General features: G+C 39.9%; 2 long non-coding RNA genes across 4 annotated transcripts in view; one reads left to right on the top strand and one right to left on the bottom strand.

Annotated features, from left to right (window-relative positions):
- Nucleotides 1-19,274, bottom strand: part of LOC144319072 (uncharacterized) — a 30,829-nt gene that overhangs the window by 8,685 nt on the left and 2,870 nt on the right. For 2 of the 3 annotated variants that reach the window (XR_013384986.1, XR_013384988.1), the window contains exons 2-4: nucleotides 6,979-7,226; nucleotides 1,513-3,620; nucleotides 196-337 (exon numbers count right to left, since the gene is read on the bottom strand). This is a non-coding gene — a long non-coding RNA (uncharacterized LOC144319072). The remainder of the gene's footprint in view (nucleotides 1-195; nucleotides 338-1,512; nucleotides 3,621-6,978; nucleotides 7,227-19,274) is intronic. The other variant, XR_013384991.1, reaches the window with a different exon arrangement.
- On the top strand, nucleotides 1,316-3,859 carry LOC144319078 (uncharacterized). The gene is made up of 3 exons (XR_013384995.1): nucleotides 1,316-1,567; nucleotides 2,345-2,612; nucleotides 3,465-3,859. It is a non-coding gene; the product is annotated as an uncharacterized LOC144319078 (long non-coding RNA).

The raw sequence follows: 19,274 nt of genomic DNA on the forward strand, positions 1-19,274 counted from the left end.
GGTTCTTGCTGTTTCCAACACTCCAACCAGGGTGGAGAGTTAGGGAGAAATGCACCGATATGGAAAAAGTATAGTGAGCATTACACTCCCTTTTTTGCATATACACAGAAATAGATGGAAATCTCAATAGTGGGCTTGGGGCTCTAATCAAGTGTGAGTTGCATATAAGAGAGCTTCAGCAAGAGACTTTCTTACCAAATTGAGCATATCTGATATGTTCATGCCTACAAGTCCAGAAACGTCATCCGTGAGAAAGCGGAAATAGAATAAGATGCTCCCTGCCAACTTCCAGATCCCAAAGAAGTTAGGTCATATTCTTCAAGATTAAAACTTGAGACTAAAGTTTGGATAAAGAAATTTGTATTGACTTTTCCCTCCCAGCGTGCACACCAAGTTCCCAGAACTTAACTGTTGTACCAGTGGTTTTCAAACCTTCGCAGGTACCAGAATCACTTGGACAGCTCATTAAAACACAGACCGCTGGTCCCCAACCCCGGAGCTTCTGACTCAGTAAGCCTGCGATAAGGCCCTAGAATTTGTGTTGCTGACAAGTTCCCATGTGACGCTGACAACACTGACCCAGGGACTAGACTTTCAGAATGACTCCTCTGCAGAGGACAAACAGCAGTGTGCAGACCCAAGATGGGCCACACTGGCTGTTATTTGGACACTATCAGCTTGAAATTATCAGTATTATCAGCCCCTAAAGATATTACAGAATCATGCTTGTGCTAGTTATTGGTTTTATCCCTCCAAATTCTTCCTTTTTGCCTCGTCTGTAAAAATTAATCTGGGCCCTTTACATATTTTTCCTTTGCCAAGTGGAACGATGTTAGGCTTTGTCAATAGAGGGTGCTGGAGAGACATTGCAGAAGAAAAGGATTTTGCTTTTGATTCTTGTGGGTTGGCAACCACACCAGGGTACCTCCAAGGAGGCGCTTCCCCACTGAGCAGCTTTTCCACAGTACCCTAAAGGGGGAGGTGGTTCCCAAAAGTTCTAGAGGATAAATTTCTAGCAAGTTTTGTAGCATGGCACCAGAGCTACTTTCCTGCCATTTGTAAGCCATGGCAGTGCCTTCTCCAACAAGGTTTCACCCTCATTAGTGGCCACATAATTATGAGATTTTGAGAGGTAAAATAACTCCCCAAAGTTACATGGCTGACACTTGTTAGAACCAGGTTTGGAACCCAACAGTAAGCTCTTAACAAGCATACTAGGCTGTACTATAATGCTAGTCCCAGAATTAATTCTGTGTCATGGCTTGCTGTTGCCACTGCAATTAGCCTGCAATCATACCTCCATGGCTCTTGCCCTCCCACTTTATATACTATGAAAGGGCTTCATAGTTCAAAATCCAAGAACCAATCAGAGTAGCCTTCTAGCACTGAAACATTGTGTGCTCACTTTATTATATCACAGAAGTCAATGTAATAGTCACCTGGCTGAGAAGTGCCTGGGATCTTCAGCTACACAATTCAAAACACCATGTTCAACACACTCCTTGAACTTACCTCCATGAGCAAGTTGCTGCTATCGCTCTCTGGGCAGAAGACAGAAGGAACTCTGGTGGGACTTGCTCATCCTAGTTTTCCATTTTTGTCCCTCTTCCTGCTTTACAAATGGGGGGTGTGGTAGAAGAAGGCACAGAGGCATCAGGGATTGATGACATCAGCACTGAAGCTATTTAATTTAGATCTATGCTGATCTTTAGATTTCTCTATCTGGTCCAATCATACTAATCACAAGAGGCAGTATATAGACACTTATTGGACTCTGATTTGCCTGACTCTTTGAAGTTCTTAGGAGGTAACCTAGCTTTAGGAAAAATTAACCAGTAATATAAATAGCTATCACCCAGGTGACCTTGCCTGGGTGGCTCAGTTGGTTGAGTGCCAACTCTTGGTTTCAGCTCAGGTCACAATCTCAGAGTTGTGAGATCAGCCCCTTGTTGGGCTCTGAGCTCAATGTGAAGTCTGCTTGTCCCTCTCCTTCTCCTCCTCCCCCTGCTCACATGCTGTATCTCCACAATGAATAAGTAAAATCTTTTTTTTTTAAAGATTTTATTTATTTACTCATGAGAGACACACACAGAAAGAGGCGCAGACATAGGCAGAGGGAGAAGCAGGCTCCTCACAGGGAGCCCAATGTGGGACTCAATCCCAGGACCCTGGGTCATGCCCTGAGCCAAGGGCAGACACTCAACCTCTGAGCCACCCAGGCATCCCAAATAAGTAAAATCTTAAAAAAAAAAAAAAAAAAAAAAAAAAAAGCTATCACCTGTAGAGTGCTTACCTTATACCAGGTGCCATTTTAAACTCTCTACCCGTATTTTCTCATTTAAAGCACATCAGACCTCTATTAGAAGATAATATCTTTCATGTGAAAAAATTGAGGCACAGAGAGGTCAAGTAATTTGCCCACTGCTGCACAAGTAGAAGCAAAGCTCGTTTCAAAGCTGACTTCCGAGTTCATGCTTTCAACCACTACACTCTACCATAACAGGAAGGATTGACTGTCTGCTCAGCAGGCATGAAATGAAGGTATGAAGGGATAAGACTTCACGGAAGATATGACTGGCTGAGTGTTCTGGATGCCAGGATATGTGGGGCAGGTAAATGTGGGGCCCTTCAGACCTCTACTCTGATGTGGTCCTTACTGGAGCAGAGGTGGTACAGGGCTCAGAAACGGAGTTTCCTCCTGTAATCACTTTGACAGTGCTGCACTGAGGACCTATTGCCTAGCTAGTCTATGGAAATAGAGGATATATTTGATGGGAGAGTCAACATGTATATTAGATAATCAAAGATATGATTATTGCTTTTGTTTATTTATAGAGAGGGGGGAGGAGGGGCAGAGGAAGAGAGAGCAAAGCTTAAGCAAGCTCCACCCCCAATGCAGAGCCCAATGAAGGGCTTAATCTCATAACCCCGGGATCATCACCTGAGCCAAAATCAAGAGTTGAATGTTAATGGACTCTGCCCCCTAGGGACCCCTACCACTGATTTTAGGAAACCACAAACATGGAGAAGCAATGTTTACTTGCAACTGGAAATCTTGACTCAAATCACATCTAGGCATATTTGTGAATTATAAGAGCATTTAGAAAGTTGAGAGGTCATCGCAGGAGAAGATGATGTTTACAGCCTGAAGATCATTTATGTCTCCCGAACACATACTGTAGGAATACAAAATGCTTCCTGTCTTCCATTGCCTCCTGTCCCACATCCATGAAATTTAGGCCACACTTAAGAAATATCACCCCACTTGACAACAAAGGTAAATGAGGTGCCAAGTTGTTACTTGAGGCCACTGAAGTAGTCTGCATCAGAGCCAGATTTTTAATAAAAATCAAACAAAGGGAGGCATTCCCAGAGTATTAGATTTATTTCAGTGTAAATTGTGAACTCAATTTCTTTTCCAATCCAGTATACTTTCTTCTGTCTTCTTTTTTTCTTTCCAACAGACTTGCAATGAAGTGTTCACCAAACCAAACCAAAACAAAACAAAACAAAAAGCAAGTCATGCCGAGGGTATGGTAAGTGTGGGCCTTCAGTGATAGGTCCCTCTGTCTTTTGGGGAGCTCCATGCTGCCTGAGAGGAAAAGTCAAGAATGCAGCACCTGGTGAAAGTGGCACCAATGATTGGTCAGGCTGAAAAGTGAAGCAGCCCAATAGAAAGCACATGTGATAGTGAGAGGAAAACCTAGGCTTTCATTCCAGCTCTGATGCTTGACCATGGACATGCCATGTAACTTCTTTGAGCCCAAGGAAGCTCAGCCTCCCTCAAAATTGAAATTTTGTATATCAACCTCATGGTATTGGGTTAAAAGTATGAATGAACATAAAGCATCCAGTCAAATGCCTGGTGGTTGGTGGGTGTTCACTCTTATTAGCTCCATCTTTCAATCCCAACCCTCTTGACTACAACCTACAAACCCAAGATTGTTTTTAAGATCAAATAAGGTATCAGAAAATCATGTGATAGAATCTAAAGGGCCCTGCAAAAGTTAAAATGCTGTTAGGATAGCTGGAGGCAAGTCACACATAACCCTTGTGACCTCATTCAATACTCATTTTAATTATTTCACCCTATAGAAAATGAATGGAACATATGGTATGTTTGCTCTACGCCTAACACTCAATATAGGGGCCCTCAGCCTTTGTAATAACAGATGATCTGACCTATGAATACCATCCCTCTTTTGCTCCTCAAAGAAACCTTAATCCCAGCCATAAAATTGGATCAAGCTGTTTCTGCCTTGCTCTCTTAGATTACTTGATGTAGGGAAAACCAGCCAACATATGGTGAGAATATTCGAGCAGCCAGCCCTGTGCAAAAGCCCATGTGGCAAATAGTAGGACCACCTGTCAATGGCCAGCACCAGCTTGCCAACCATGTAACCGAACCACCTTGGAAATGGGTCTTACAAGACCAGTCAAGCCTTTAGGTGACTGAAGCCTTGATTTCAAGTTGGTAAGAGACTCCAAGGCAGAACCACCAGCTAAGCCACTCCTAAAATCCCTATCCGCTGTAACTGTACAAGGTCACTGTGTTTTAAAGCTGCCATATTTTGGATAATTGGATGATTTGTTATGCAGCATTAGATCACAATGCACAACCCACTCCAAACTGTTGGCTGAGGCTGATTTGTGCTGCATTGCTGGCACTTCCAACTAAAGACATTTTGAATAATAGATTTGAATCACTTGGGGGATCCTGGACATCTTATTTTCTTAAAACTCTGTAGATAATTTTCATGTGGAGTTAAAAAAAAAAAAAAACCTCTGTCTTATTGAGAAGTGTAAATATTTAATGTACAATTATAATCCACTGGCTTTGAATCAGCTAAACTGTGTTCCTTCCTCTACAATGCACTGAAAAGTTAAGACTAGCTTTTAGGCGATTGGAAGCTCAGGTGGGCATTCCCCATCATTAAGAAAATCTAGTTTTCTTCTCCCCTCTATCTCTAACATAGAAATGAGCCAGAAAGATTCATCTTCACTACTTTCCTCTTGAATTTCCCTCTTGCCTTCATTGTTTTGACTTAAGAACAAAGCCAGTTTATATGAAACAGTCCTTGGCCATGGGACAATTTGCAATGGCTCCCATCACATTCCTTTTGCCCCTGACTCAGATACATTGGCTCTTTCATGCAGGGTTCCACAAATATTTGTCAAATACATATGAAAAATCTGTTTTACCCAGAGAAAATGAGAGTCATAATGAGATGCTGACACTTTGGTCTCACTCAGACATACACACCAAGGATGCTGAGTTTACAAACTTGAAACTTGAAAAGAAAAGAAAATCATAGCTGGGCATCTCCTCCTTCTTTCTGTGTCTTTTTTTCACAAACACTCAAACAGCCTCTTCTAGAAGCCACATGCCAGCAAATTATTTCTTTTAAATCTTAAGAAATCTAAATCACAAAGACTTTGGTCACCAGTTGGTAGGGGCATCCACCATCTACCTGTTATTCTAATATCCTAGTAATTATCCTCAGTTCCTCTTCTCATTTCACTTATGGAAACAGCCCCCAAATCCTATTAGCTTCACTTCAGAAATTCCATATTCAGACTTTCATTTCCCCCCTACAGCCACAGTCTTTGTTCAGACTACCTTCACTCCTAGTCTCTTAACTGGGGCCTTGACCACAAGCTTCCTCTACTCCAACTCATTCTGCACCCAGCTGCCAGAGTCATCTTTCCAAATTGTAATTGCATCATGCCATGCCCTTGATTAAAAATAATCCACGAGGGCAGCCCAGGTGGCTCAGGGGTTTAGCGCTGTCTTCAGTCCAGGGTGTGATCCTGGAGACCCAGGATCAAGTCCCACGTCAGGCTCCCTGCATAGAGCCTGCTTCTCCCTCTGCCTGTATCTCTGCCTTTCTCTCTCTCTGTGTGTGTGTGTGTGTGTCTCTCATGAATGAATAAATAAAATCTTAAAAAAAAAAAAAACCCTCCACGAAGCACCTACCCCCTAATATGATACACTGGGAAGGGCACATCACTTCTGTGGTATTCTTGCCAGAGATTCAGAGCCCCAGTCAAATCATGAGAAAATACTAGGTACACCCAGTTGAGGGAAATTCTATGAAACAAATGATTAGTATTCTTCCACAGTGTAAAGATTATGACAGAAAAAGACTGAGGAACTGTCATGGACTGCTGAAGACAGAGGAGACCTGATGACTAAATGTAATGCCAGATCCCGGACTGCCTTCTGGAACATTAAATAGACATTAGTAGAAAAACTGATGTAGTGCATATAAATTCTACAGTTAATGCTGTTATACCAACTTCTTAGTTTTGACCATCATGCAAGATGTTGAAATTAGAGAAAGCTGAATGAATACTATCTGAAATTGCTCTGCTCTACTCTTGCAACCTTTCTGAAGTCTAAAATTATTTCAAAAGGTGGGTGGAAAAGAGATGGGGTGGGGTGGGGGAGAGTGCCATTGCATCAAATTCCAATCAACTACATAGGCTTAGTGAAGACTGAAATGGGGTGAGGGTGGTATCAATGCATCCCTGGAAGGTACCATGGGATGAGATGTGAATTTTTTTTTTAAAGATTTTATTTATTTGGGGTTGCCTGGGTGGCTCAGTGGTTGAGCATCTGCCTTTGGCTCAGGTCATGATCCCGGGGTCCTGGAATCAAGTCCTGGATCAGGCTCCCCATAGGGAGCCTGCTTCTCCCTCTGCTTATATATCTGCCTCTCTGTGTGGGTCTTTCATGAATAAATAAATAAAATCTTTATTTATCTATTCAAGAGAGAGAGCACAAGCAGAGAAAGCAGAAGGGACAGAGAGAGAGGGAGAAAAAAAACTCCCTGCTGAGCAGGGAGCCTCATGTGGGGCTTGATCCCAGGACCCTGAGATCATGACCTGAGCCAAAGACAGACACTTAACTGACAGCCACGCAGGTGCCCTGAGATGTGAATTTATAAGGTCTATCACCAGCTCTCCAAATAATACCTGTAGTCAGAGCATCTCACAGGGCTAAATATTGGTTCCTTTAGAAGACACAATCCCTGATGCAAGCCAGTTACTTCATCTGGTGCTCCACTGAAGAAACATGGAGAAAGGAATTGTGCTGCTTTATGGAATGTGGCAGAGAATGCCTCCCAGTTTCCATCTGACCCTTCTTCAGCAATACAGCTTCTGGTCTTCCAGTTAGAGCATTGTCACCTGGCTAAAGGAAATTGAAGAGTTTCTCTATTTGTCTGGAAAAGAGTATAACATGGTAATGAAAACCAGAGCTTCGGGGTCCATCATGCAGAACAGAATCAAATCTTTCTGTGTGACCTTAAGCAAATTATTGTCCCTCTTGGGGCTTACTCACCTTGTCTGTGAAACAGAGAATTAATGATCAACTTACTTTATAAAATTGCTGTGAATATTAACATTTTTAACCCATGCAAACACTTTACGTTGAGCACAGTAATCTGGCACAAGAGATGTGGTCTGTTAAATATTAGCTATTGTTTAAAGGAAAAAAGAAAAAAATAAAATTTGTAGCAGTGGAAGGTTTGTGATGAAACATTCAATATAACTCTGAAGGCACACCCCATTAACTCAGTACTCAATAATTTTGAAATTGTTAACTTGTACTCAGTTTTCTTTTCCCATGCTTGGCTTTACTCCTTGGGGGAATCCTCACATTCTCTGTATTCTATCAACAAAATCATTGAATCTCTCCAGTTTCCCAAAATGAAGGAGAATCTATCCTCTGATGTGGTGAGCAGAGAAGGGAACTTGGAAAGGAAGTTGAATCTCATTGCCAGCATGCTACTAACAGTCCTCCCCCCAGTCACGAGATAGCTTTTACCTGATGCATTTTTAATTTTTCCTTCCTTATTCTTTTCCTCATGTGTACATATAATTGGTAACCCTATCAAATAGCCCTAATTACTAAGATTAGATAGATATGCTTTTACTTTTAAACAGCTGGAAATCATAAATAAGAATTTCAGAATTTATATATATTCATATGTATTTATAGGAATTCACAAATATATACATAGACATACATATATACATGTGTATATGTGTATATATATGTTTTCTTGTCTTAGCAATTATGAATAACACTGCAATGAACATGGGAATGTAGATATCTCTTCAATACCCTGTTTTCATTTCCTATGGGGAAAAAAAAGAATTTCAGTTGCATTAGAGCACCACTGTAAAAGTTGCATTTAAAGAAAATCCAAAAAAAAAAAAAGAAAAGAAAATCCAAAGTACATGTATAGTCTAAGAATGCTTCCAACCCGAGGGTGAGAAATAAGGACATTATTACTAATAAGTGGTGCGGGCTTACATAAACTAAGCATGAGTTAGGGTATAAGCAGGTAAATTTCTAATGAGAGAAAACTGTAAAATGGTATTTGTGATTATAAACAAACATCACAGCAGCATCACATGACACATCATGACTGTCAAACTTCTTGTGCTTATTCTATCATCTTCTATTTTTATGTGTAATTGCACATGATGGTGAAGGTAGGCTACCATGATCTCCCAGTACTTAGACTCTCCCGTTTTTATCCAGCCTGCTGATGGCCATCACAGGCTGAAGGAGCAAGCTTGTGAGGCAGGGGCATTGGAAGGAGGAGAAATCCACTCTCCTTATAATTTCTCTCAGTGATATCTTTGTAACTCTAGCTACAATCATTGTCATCCTTTTTGATTCTTTTCTTTATTCATCCCCTATATTCAATTCTGACCTTTTTTTCCTTTGAAATTATGATCTGGATTTACCTTCCTCTCTTTCCTTTACTATTACTGTCTAGCATAAATCTTTATCACCTCATTTCAGGATTATTCGAACAATCTCCTCATCTGGTCTTCCTGACAGCAGCTTATCCCCTTGCTCTTGCCCGATTAATCCTTCCATAATACCACTTTCATTGTATCATTCTGCTGCTTCAGAATCTAAAATAAATCTCTGTTGCTTAGTGACTCATCCAAACTCTTTTATCTGACTTTGAAAGTTTCTAATGATTTTATACTACCTGAATTATTGCAATTTATTTCCCTCTATTTCTTTTTATGAATTATAATCAGACTGGTCTTTGCCTGCCCTTCCACCTTGCTCACATTGTTATTCCCCCACAACATCAAAGATTTGTATACATTCTCATCCAGAATTGATTTTACCCTTTGGTGGCATCACCCAGAATTTCCTTTGGGAAACATCAAACCCATCAAGTCCATAGCTTTGGATGTGGCTGACTCCACAGCCAGCTCTGAAGTGGACATGTTTCTAATCAGAAAACCACAATCCTTGGTCATAGCAATTGATTCAATGCAGAACACATGACTCAGGCTGTCCAGTGACACCCAACCCAGATCTTTTGTTGCAACCTTTAAAAAAGAGTAGTACTTGGCAAAGCCAGCAAATAGCAAGGGATTCCTGAGGATATAGTTTGAGCTTCTAGATCTACCTGTGCCTGATCTCTTCGGTAATAACAATCAATCTTTTTTCCCTTCTGCTTAAACCAACTTTAATTGGTCTACAAAGAGTATCCCCATCTCTTTACCCCTTCAAGTTAAATTCATCCTTTGAGATCTAGCCCTCATGCCACTTTTGAATTATTCTTCCCTTTCCTTAATTCCCATTATACCTTACTTCATCTATATTGCATTAAAACTAGATGGTCTCAATTGTTCAGCATTTTCTAGTTTTACTTCCCTACTGTACCAAAAGCCTCTTAAAACCTTGGACCACGAACTCCATTTCTCTTGTGTCCACAACACTTAAGAATCTTTCACACACACACACACACACACACACACACACACACACACACACACAAGGAATCTTTCACACGTAAGAGACAGATGGACTGCTAAATTCTTGGTTGAGTTACCTTTCTTTGGGAAGTCAACTGTCAGGAGCTCAAGAGTAAGTGAAAAATGAGGAAATTGTTGCTAATCACAGACCTACTCTGTGGATAATTCTGTTCCCATTTTTCTGGTTAAAAACAAATATAGGAAGAGAGAAGGGGAACCAATATCAGTGACCAGGGCATAAAGTCACATTTTGCATCAACTTCTGAAGCTATCTGTTCAGGCCTCCAGAGGGGCCCAATAACAACTACCTGTTCTAGAATGTGGGATTTATTTTTATCCAGAGATGATGAAACCAATAAATCAGGAGATGACTCCCACTGAAAAGATAGTTTATTTTAGTCCCCAAGAAGAGGGTGCACACCACACCATGCAGGACCGCATGGGGAAGCACAGGGTGGTTCTACAGATAGAAGAGGCATGGGGAAAATCTGTATCATGGTCTCCTCAGGAAAAGCAAGGCAAGGAAAGCAAGGCAGAGTGAGCACGTTCAGGACTGGGCTCAGTTTGAATGATTTCAGTGGTCTCTGGGGTGCAGGGGCTGTTCCACAGTCTGTGGTTCCTGGCCCTGGATTTGTTAGGGCAAGGGAATATTGGCTTAGTACATAAGAGTTTGAAATAAAGGAGATGGTGGAGAGATGTGGGTTCTGGATTTGTCAGTTTGCATATGATGGTTCTAGGGAGTTATTTGCTATCTCTGGGAATTAGCCCTGGAGAGGCATTTTAGCCCCAGTCAATGAGATCCTGGATGGCAGAGTATCACGAATTTGGGGGATCCCTGGGTGGCTCAGCGGTTTGGGCGCCTGCCTTTGGCCTAGGGCGTGATCCTGGAGACCCGGGATCGAATCCCACATCGGGCTCCCGGTGCATGGAGCCTGCTTCTCCCTCTGCCTGTGTCTCTGCCTCTCTTTCTCTCTCTCTCTCTCTCTCTCTATGTGACTATCAAAAAAAAAAAAAAAAACAAAACAAAAAAAAAAACGAATTTGGAAAATAAGAACATTTGGGTAATATACTCCTTTCTTTCCCACCTGGGTTCAAAATGAACAATAAGACAGAGGAGAGGCAGATGATGGACAAAGTATCCCCTCTATTACTGAGAAAGCCTCCATTTGAGAACGTGTCTTAACATGAGAGTTAAACAGGCCTTTCAACTCCATCCAGAATTAGTCAGACTTACTCATGCGGTCATAGGTAGCATTGGATCAGGATAAACTTTCCCAAGTGGGAAGGATTTCACAGCATGAGCAACAGACAATAAATTGTGCTTACTGCAAGCAAATTTACCTCCAGGAGGGGAAAGAAAAAAAAAAAAAAAAAAGGTCAGGAGATGAGTCAAACACTTCCAGTTGATTCTTCCCAAATGTATTGATCAGGTAGGACAAACTGCCTTCCCCAGGCAGGGTGAGTGAAGCAGGGAATGTCAGGGGGGTATTGCTTGACTAAACTCCCTTTTCATGGAGGGAAAAACCAAGACTGGGAAAGAAACATTACCTCCCACCAAAAAAATCCCCAGATTTTTCTTGAGAGTTTAGGAAGATAGTTTAATTCTGGCATTTCCATAGCCATGATTCCAGTTTCATGTCTTACATTTTAAATCCAGAGTTTCAGCTAGTTGATACAAGTTGATTCAATTCCCCCACCTCACACCCCAAGGTTTCCTGGGTGGCTGCTAAGTCTGTAAAAGTTAGAGTCAACTTTCAGACTCTTGATGTGTCAGAAATATCCTGCTCTGGTTCTTGGTTTATTGTCTCACCTGCTTCCACTCTTTATGATAGGAACAGGAAAAGGGTCCTATCAACAGGTCCAGACACTGGGAAACTGTCATCTGGTAGACAGATCAATAAAGAATGACCTAAAGATAATGTTTGAGGCTCCCAAGCGTCTTAAGATGGTGTGGGAAAAAGGGGAAAGACTCATTATGGCAACATAAATGCTTATTCTTAACATAATGTTATTCTTCTAATTATGTTTCATTGGCTAAATCCAGCTAGTCACCGGTGTTTTTTTTTTTTTTTAAATAAAGATTTTTAAAATAAAGATTTATTGGAATACAGCAACACTGATCCTTGCTACAACAGCAGTTGAATAGTTGTGACAAACCTTATGACCTGTAAAGCCAAAAATATTTACTATCTGGTTGTCTATAGAAGTTTGCCAACCTTTGCTCTATATATGCTCATTGAATGCTGATAGATTACCTACACTGTACTGGGAGCAGGGACAGTCTGTGCCTTAAATGAGCTCACAAACTCTGTGGAACCAGATATTTTCACAACTACTCACAAAGCAGTGTGAGAAACACAGGAACAGAGGAAGGAAAAATCTGAAGTTGTAAAGGAAGAAGCGACTTTTGGGGGCAATAAGGTGAGGGATGGGAGGTGACTCCTGGGACCTGACAGGAAAGACTACTTGCTGTCCACTCGGAAGGATGTTATGTTATGCTAAATAACTTAGGATTTATCTGAAGGGCAGTGGAACACACTCAAGGATTTGAATCAGAAAAGCAATATTATCAATTTACTTTTGAACATTTGTTTTTAGGCAAATTTATTTATTTATTTATTTATTTATTTATTTATTTATTTATTTATTTATGAGAGACACACAGAGGGAGGCAGAGACACAGGCAGAGGGAGAACCAGGCTCCCTGAGGGAAGCCTGATGCTGGGACTCAATCCCAAGACCATGGGATCACGACCTGAGCCAAAGGCAGACGCTCAACCACTGAGCCACTCAGGCACCCTATCAATTTACTTTTGAAAAAAAAATTATTTATTGTAAAAAGAATCATATGAAATCTCTTCTGTATCTGATACACAGGAAGGAAGTCTAAAGGCTGGCAGGTTAAGTTAGAAGTATTGCAATAGACCAGATTTTTTAAACCTGGGCCAAGCCCTGTCCCAAATAATTTTTATGTAAGCCTATTTATTAGCAAGTAAAGTACATATCAGGATTTCATTTGGCATAGAGTGCAATAAAGTAAACTGAAGCCAAACATTAATTATATACACGTTTAGTTAGTTATGCTTCTAGCGTGGGTATATAATAAATCAGAGAGGATTCATTCCTTAAAGAGGATTTCTATCATCTCTACTTTATTCTTTTTTTTCTGTTTACACATGAAGGTAAAGTTATTACCAGTTGCTGACTCTGCAAATTCCCCCCTCCCCATCTCCACCTCACCTTCACCTCTCTTCTTCATAAGAGATAAGAGGCCTGAGTGGTTTAAGGATCAGGTGCGTGTTTAAGGATCAGGTTCGTGTTTCAGGATTATGAAGAGGATATTAATTAGTCTAAGCCTGCCAAGGTAATTCTGTATTCTTTGCCTACGATTATTTTAGAAATAGGAATGTGATGTACAAATGGGACATTGCTAGGAGGCTTCCGGAAATGTGTACCCACTGAGGGAAAGGTACATACATAGAAGGAAACAGACTATCTTCTTCACTCTATCTGTTGTACATGGGTGTGATGCCTGGAACTGAGGCCACCATGCTGATTGTGAGAGACTCTACTAACATACTGAAAATAGCAGAGCGAAGGATGGGAGGGATGGGCTGATGGCGCGGAGGACTCAGCCTGGAGTTGTCTGACCTTGGAACTTCATGTAATTTAAGAGAGTAAATGTTCTTTTTACTGTAGCTTGTTTAGGTTGGGTGTTCTTATTCTGACATAGGCTCTCAGAGGGAAAGATACATATGCACTCTTAATCTATCAGGAAAGGGATTCATAGATATATATGTTCTGTGTTGTTTCTAAAGCAGTACTTATCAAATTTTAATGTGCCTATGAATTACCTGGGGACCTTGTGTTTTGTTTTTTAAGATTTTATTTATTTATTCATGAGACACAGAGAAAGAGGCAAAGACATAGGCAGAAGGAGAAGCAGGCTCCCCGCAGGGGACCCTAATGTGGGACTCGATCCTAGGACCCCGGGACCAGGAACTGAGCCAAAGGCAGAAGCTCAACCACCAAGCCACCCAGGCATCTCCTGGGAATCTTGTTTTAATGCAGATTCAGATTCAGCAGGTGAGCCTGAGATGCTGCATTTCTCTAAGAAATTCCCAGATGATGCTAGTGTCAGGACCATGCTTTTGACTTGCAGATGTAGGCAAAAAGTATAGCTCGTTGAAAGTTAGACAATGGGGAAACCTCCCAGAAATGTATAGGACTTTTTAAGGGAGAGCCAGGAGTCATGGTGTAATTGTGATTCTGATCATTCAAAAGAATCATCCAAAAAAAAAAAAAGAATCATCCAGGGATGCCGGGGGGGGGGGGGGGGGGGGGGGGGGGGGGTTCAGTGGTTAAGCCCCTGACTTCGGGGTGTGATCCTGGAGTCCCAGGATTGAGTCCCACATCAGGCTCCCTGTCTCTCTCTCAGCCTATGTCTGCCTCTCTCTCTCTCTCTGTCATGAAGAAATAAATAAAAAATTAAAAAAAAAAACAGAATCACCCAATATTAAATCTTAATAATTTCAGAAAGTTAAGAGACAAATGGTGGAACAAGGACAAGTGCTTAGAGACTAGCCCTGCAGAGAAGAGAGAAGTGGAAAGTGTCTTTCTTACTTGTGTGGGGTCCCCAGACAAAGCACATATTCATGATTCCAGCAGAGCTTTCAGATGACCATATAGGCCTTTTGCACTAAAAATTCAGTGGTATTCCCATCTTCACCACTGTGGGTAAATTAAACCAACAACAACAAAAATCTGTAAAGTAAGTATAAGGGAGCCCAAACAAATTCTGATTTCCCCCCTGTGATTACTACTTTGATGTTTTCTTTGGAAGTAATAGTTATATAATTCTTTCCAAATGTTTTTTAGGAGTATATTTGCTTGGCTGGTACCTTAATCATACAAGAGTATGTTTATAGGGTAACTGGACCCTAGATTTCAGATGGGAAACCTTGGAATAATGTCTGTTCAAAGTATCTCTTTAATTTGAAATGTTCCAACAACAAAAGAGGTTTAGATCTTATGGGATGGGAAGATAACTTTGTAAGAACTGTTTTAGTGTTCCGGGGGAAAAAACAGTAACTCCTAGCAGTAGATAATCTATGATATATTTTGTAAACCAACTTCCACTTATAATTTACACGAAAATCCATTTTACTTCACTTTTTATTTCAAAAAAATTAACAATAGTAATACAATTTTCATCTCAAATTTGAGAGTAACTATTGGAAACATTAAACACAATGTGCATACAAATATTACAACTGGCTCATGGCTCCTGTGATTAATAATATAAAGGATCACAACAAGCACAGGACCCATTTATAGGAGTCATATCTCTAGTTTTATAGGAGAGAGCATGCTTGTTTTTTTTTTTTTTTTTTAAGATTTATTTATTTATTTATGATAGAGAGAGAGAGTCAGGGAGAGACACAGGCAGAGGGAGAAGCAGGCTCTATGCTGGGAGCCCGACGTGGAACTCGATCCCGGTACTCCGGGATCGCGCCCTGGGCCAAAGGCAGGCACCAAACCTCTGAGCCACCCAGGGATCCCTACATGCTTGTTATTTTAAGACCAAATGATGGTATCCTTCGTCTGGATCCAGCTATGAGAACAAAGAATATAAAGACAAAACAAGCTAGTTCTAAGACAAAGCTGGACTCATAAAGATCAGAATTAATAGAGGAATTCCAAGAATAAAAAATCATAAATCCTAAATGAGGATCATGGTTATAGGGGAACTCTGTTAGTGAGCCAGGAAAGTCCCAAGTGGCCTTTTCCTTTCTCCATGAGATCCTTAGGTCAATAGCAATTTGAGTCAGTGTTGATATGAAATCAAGATATTTCACATAAAGAGTAAGAAATGATTTGTCTCCACAAACATATTCCTGGGGCAATCTAGTCTCTCAGTTTTTGGTTAGCATAATCTGTCTTCTTGCCCATCTAGCATGTTAAATCTCTGTAAATAGTTACTTGCAAGTTAATAAGGTTTTCTAAAGTAAAAGGACTTCATGAAACTTGTCTAAGGATAAACAAGACCAACTTCAGTACAGGCAGTAGATTCAGTGGTTAATAATTTTTTGGGCTTTGTAGACTTGCTTCCAAATCACGGCATTCCCATCTAATAACTGTATGACTTTATACAGTCACTTATAGTTTTATAGTGTTCTCATCTGTTTTAAAAAAAAGGATGACAAAACTATTAAATTAAGCCATACACAACTATACACATACAGTGTTTAGCATGGTGCCTGGCACTTATAAATTCACTTATTTCACAAAATGGTTATAGAAAATATTTATATGCCAGACACTGTGCTGGATGTTAGGGATATGAACATGAACAAAACAAATATGCCTCCCACCCTCAAAGAAAAAAAATTTTTTTTTTCTCAAAGTAAGTAAAGCAGCTGATTAAAGGGCAAACAAACATAATATATAAACTTCCAATGAAATATCTTATTGTATAAGCATAATCCTCTATACTCAGGATTAGTAGATAAATAGGTCTGCAGATTTCTGAGCCTGTGCTTTCAAATATTTAATCGTTATGAAAATACTTTGAGAATAATGAAGGAGTAATTTCGCTGGCACAGCAGGAAAATGAAGGGATGATTGCGCTAACCATTTTACCTAAAGCAGGAAGGCAACTTTGAACTTCTTGTTTATACAATGGACTATGAAGTTTCCTTCTTTCAATTCATCATGTTTATCTACTCTATACCTCAGTGGAGGATATGCTTTGGAAATGGTATGCAGGAGTCCCATGCTGGATACCAAGGCATTTTTAAAAAATAGTTTAATAGGCAAATTGAGAGCAGAAGAAAGCAACTAAATAGAGAAAACTCTTGCAGATAGAAAAATTGCTGACTGATGGCATTTTTTTTGAAGAAGAAGAAGACTGCTTGAAATCAAAGGATATTGCCTGTTATTTTATTTTTGAAGAATGTTAGAGCTAGAACATCTTTTAAGAACAATTGTCTAATTGTTTCACTTTATAGATCAGGACATAGTCCAGTGAGGTTAGTTGACATCCCTAAGGTCATATAACTACTGGCATCAGTGTCAACATCACAGCCTAGACCTCCTAAGCCAGATCCAGTCTTTTTGCTCTGCACTGCACTGCTTCTTGTCCTTGGACCCAGCCAACCAGTGTTGACTATGGTGTTGATTAGTGACATACAAATAGTCATTCTGACAGTTACCTAGATTAGCATGATGAGGTGATGACCACATGTGGGGAAACTTGATCTTATGGCAGAAGCATTTTTTTTTTCAGGGTAGTTATAGCACAGGCTTTATTATCTGTATCTGGTCCTTAACATTATAAGTGATGAATGGTATGTAGTAGTGGAATTAGTGTCCATTAAAACACTTTCCCTTGGAACAACAGGTATTGTGCTATATTATTTCTGTATGGCATTCAAGCTTGGTTGCCAGTTCTTCCTAAAAATCATTTTCTGCTTCAAGTAACTAGAATGGATTCTGTCATCTGCAACTAAGAAATCTGACTCGGCTTGAGTAGTCTCCAACAGAATCTTAGTGATAAAAGATAGTCCTTTAGCCGATTCACAATTGAGAAGACCATTGAAGTTAAGCAAATTAAGTCCGAAGGCCTAATAATCGGGGACTGATGGTTTGAGTCCAGGTCTGAGTCTGAAAGCCTGAGAACCAAGAGCTATGATGTTCAACGGTAGAAGAAGCTGATTGTTTCAGCTCAAGAAAATTCACCCTTCCTCTGCTTTATTTGTTCTATTGAGGCCCCCAAAGGATTGGATGATGCCCACCTGCATGGGTGAGAATGATCTTCTTTACTGGATCTATTGATTCATATGCTACTGTCTTTTGGAGACACCCTCATAGACATACCAGGAAATAATGTTTTACCAGCTATCTGGGTACTCTTAACCCAGTCAAGTTGATATATAAAATTCACCATTACAGGAGTGCAGTGTCAGGTAGTGCTAAGTGCTTTGAAGAAAAATAAAAATGGATAAGGAAGCTGGGGTGTACATGAAAAAAAAATAAGATGTCTTCTGATAAAAAATAAATTGTGATATGTTCACCCAAGGAATACTTCATGGGACAAACTATAGCTCTATACAACATGGATAAAACTTTGAAACATAGTATTGAATAAAAGAAGCAAGAAATCATGCCAGGAGAAAACAATCAGCCAAATCTAAAATATGCAATATTTTTCAGGCCAAATGATCTAGCTTTCTCGAGGAAAAAAAGAAAAAAAAAGGCATGGTAACAAGAAGAGAAGGGAAGAAGCGGGGTCTTGAGGAATAGAAAGAGATACAATAGGCATGATGTTCTAAGTTTTAACAACTAACTATAAGAAGACATTTTTGAGGGATCCCTGGGTGGCGCAGCGGTTTGGCGCCTGCCTTTGGCCCAGGGCGCGATCCTGGAGACCCGGGATCGAGTCCCACGTCGGGCTCCCGGTGCATGGAGCCTGCTTCTCCCTCTGCCTGTGTCTCTGCCTCTCTCTCTCTCTCTGTGACTATCATAAATAAATAAAAATTAAAAAAAAAAAAAAGAAGACATTTTTGAGGCAAGTAGGGAAATTTGAATAAAAACTGGGTATTAGGTGATAATAAAATTCATTATTAATTTTGTCGACAGATTGAATAATGACATAATGGTTATCTTTTCAAAGTTCCTCTTAGATATGTACACTGAAGTTTGTATGGGAAAAACAATACAATGTCTGGGAACTGCTGTAAAATACCCTTGCAAAATAATCAACAAGGTGAGGTTAGATAAAACAAGATTACTAAACTGTTGAGAATTGGTGAAATTGGATGAAGGATTATAATAATGTAACAGATTGCATGTGTTATTGTTTCTACTTTTATTTCAGTTTGAAAAATTTCCATAATTCATATTTTTAAGATGAGAAAAGTAATTTACTTAGAAACCTCTTCTGGATTTAAATGTAAAAATGTATCTATGAGAACAAAGTAGAAATTACAGGTTTATGTGTTATTATAAAGACCTTTTGTTTTGAGATTATGTAGATTTATATACAGTACGAAATAATTCACAGATTCCCTATACTCTTCACCACAATGGCAAAATCTTGCATAACTATAGCACAATATTGTGCTCAGTTGACATTGATGAACCGTATTCAATTTTACCAGTTTGGTATGTATTCATCTATGTATATATGGCATGAATATTAATTTATATGCAATTTTGTCAAAGTGTAGATTTGTGTGACCTCCGCCATAGTCAAGATACAGAACAGTTCTGTATTACAAGATACAGAACAGTTCATATCTTGTACTATCCTTTCATAGCCACAGATACCACCCTTACTCCCTATCACCTCCAACCTCTGGCAGCCATTGATCTGATTTCCATCACTATAATTTTGTCATTTCAAGACAAAATATATAAATAGAATCATACAGTATTTGTAACCCCCTTTGAGATTTTTTTCCCACTGACCCTAA

This window comes from Canis aureus, chromosome 1 (assembly GCF_053574225.1).
Source record: "Canis aureus isolate CA01 chromosome 1, VMU_Caureus_v.1.0, whole genome shotgun sequence".
NCBI lineage: Eukaryota > Metazoa > Chordata > Mammalia > Carnivora > Canidae > Canis > Canis aureus.